We start from the raw sequence: 2500 nt of genomic DNA, 5'->3' as shown, positions 1-2500 counted from the left end.
AAATGTAATCTGGTAAGAGAACAAATGAGTGTTGAATACTAATACAAAATGTAATCTGGTAAGAGAACAAATCAGAGTCAAATACTAATAAAAAATGTAATCTGGTAAGCGAACAGATGAGTGTTGAATACTAATAAAAAATGTAATCTGGTCAGAGAACAAATTAGTGTTGAATACTAATAAAAAATGTAATCTGGTCAGAGAACAAATTAGTGTTGAATACTAATAAAAATGTAATCTGGTAAGAGAACAAATGAGTGTTGAATACTAATACAAAATGTAATCTGGTAAGAGAACAAATCAGAGTTGAACACTAATAAAAAATGTAATCTGGTAAGCGAACAGATGAGTGTTGAATACTAATAAAAAAATGTCATCTGAATACTAATAAAAAATGTAATCTGGTAGAGAACAAGGAGAACAAATGATTGAACAAATGAGTGTTGACTACTAATAAAAAATGTCACAATTCTTGTAGGTAAGTTAGCTGGCAAAAATATTTGTTCAACACTAAGTTACATGGCAATTTTTCACTTACGATTTTCAGTGCAAAATTCATTGAAAATCGCCCACTGTTCCTTACTTAACACTACGTAAATTTCAAGACAATATAAAATTGTCTACTAGAATCGTACATTTCACACACACTGATCTTTATTTGTACCAAATAATTGTCAACCTTTGTTTCAAGGACATTCTGCAAAAGAGTTTCGATTCCATTGCCTCCAGCCAATCACAGTTCACCCAGGGTCATCATCAAATGACCACTATATGTCAATTCTATTTCTGTATCCGATGAGGACAGGGAGAAAAGCTGCGTACCATTAACCGCCAGAAACCTTTCCTAGGGTCGAATTTTGCTTGGTCTTGTCCACTAGCGGATCCAGAAAAATTTAACAGGTGGCCACCAATTTTCATATTATACACATATTTATGGATAATATACATACATACATATATACAGTATATATGTATAATATATACATGCACATAAAATTTTCTCACAATTTTATTATTATTTCTATAGCAGATTATTTTTTATTTTTTTCCCAATTTTATATTTCTCATTTATGTTATTATCTAAATCTTCAGTATTATTATTTTGTCATTATTTTTCATGGTTGGGGGCCACGTGCCCAGGTGCGGCAAACCCATCCCCCCCGCCCCCACCCTGGATCCGCTAGTGGTCTTGTCGTATTTAAAGTATTTTATTTAAAGTCTTCCGCTTCACATCCGTTTTATACTCTGCCCAAACCATTGAATTTGGACGGCACGCAATATCCCGCGTCATTTGCTCTAACGTTGGGTCGTTGTGCGTTTTCCGTTCGCTTATTAGATTCTCTCTCTCTCTCTCTCTCTCTCTCTCTCTCTCTCTCTACGCCTGTCGGTTTTATAAACTGTACACACTGTTCATTTTAAAAGCCTGGGGTCTAATCTTCACGGCAATGAAACTTTTTTTTCCACTTTACAAAAGGAAGGTTCTGAAAAGGTAAAACTAACTTTTAAAGTGCATGTGGTGAGACAAATACGCTTCTTACTAATACATAATTATGTATACTCAAGGTATACACCGTCAAGGGTCCAAAACTATTGACTTCAAAGTATTTTATGTGTGGATGGGACTCCCATTTACCATGGATTATATACCCGTTCTACATTGTTACAGCAACGATAAATTTATTCATAGGCATTAGTCTCCCGTAAATCAAACAGGTCGTGTATGCGTTGTATCTTCTTCCTGTTTCCACATTTTATTCATAAAAATGTCCAGTATAATGATAATAACTTCTTCTTCTTATTTCTACTTCTTCTTCTTAATATTATTATTATTATTGGAAAACGAAAAATCGAGATAAGAGAAACGGTTTTGGTTGAAACCAGATAAAAGAATGTTCAGATACGCCTCAATACGACTTGCACTCAGCCTTGTATGGGCATAAAACCCGATGGTTTTCATTACGTACCACAAATTAATTTTGAATATACGAGTTTTTCATCTTAAAGAGATTCCCGTAGGGGGGTAGTACCATCAGTGTACCTAACGCGGTGCGCTGTAGGCACTACTGAAGGTTCTCTGCAGCGTCCTTTCGGCCTCTAGCTGCAACCCCTTTTATTCCTTTTACAGTACCTCCGTTCATATGATCTTCCTTCCACCTTACTTTCCAACCTCTCCCAACAACTGTTTCAACATTATTTTCAGCGCTGAGTGACCTCATAGGTCCAAGCCCTTGGCCGTTGGCCTAATTTTTATATTCCACTTTCAATTCCAGTCTTAAAGAATTAAATCATAATATTGCCCTTAAGGTTCTAGTTTTGTTAAATACCTATGTACCTACTGTACTATATAAAATTAATACTGAAAGTTTGGATTCTATTATAACCTGTTTAAATACCTAGGTCTGTCGTTTACTGTATATGTTGCACATAGAGGATACTCCTACAAAAATCGATGCTATGTTTATTCTATAATACAAAAGAGTTCGTAACTTATTGATAATGC

General features: G+C 34.8%; 1 protein-coding gene across 1 annotated transcript in view; it reads right to left on the bottom strand.

The window, feature by feature from the left end:
- Positions 1-2500, bottom strand: part of LOC136844181 (uncharacterized) — a 32254-nt gene that overhangs the window by 1074 nt on the left and 28680 nt on the right. The window lies entirely within an intron of this gene.

The sequence above is a fragment of the Macrobrachium rosenbergii genome, chromosome 12 (genome assembly GCF_040412425.1).
Source record: "Macrobrachium rosenbergii isolate ZJJX-2024 chromosome 12, ASM4041242v1, whole genome shotgun sequence".
In the NCBI taxonomy this organism is placed as follows: Eukaryota; Metazoa; Arthropoda; class Malacostraca; order Decapoda; family Palaemonidae; genus Macrobrachium; species Macrobrachium rosenbergii.
Note: the sequence above shows the minus strand (reverse complement) of the source record. Positions and strands in the feature narration are given on the sequence as shown.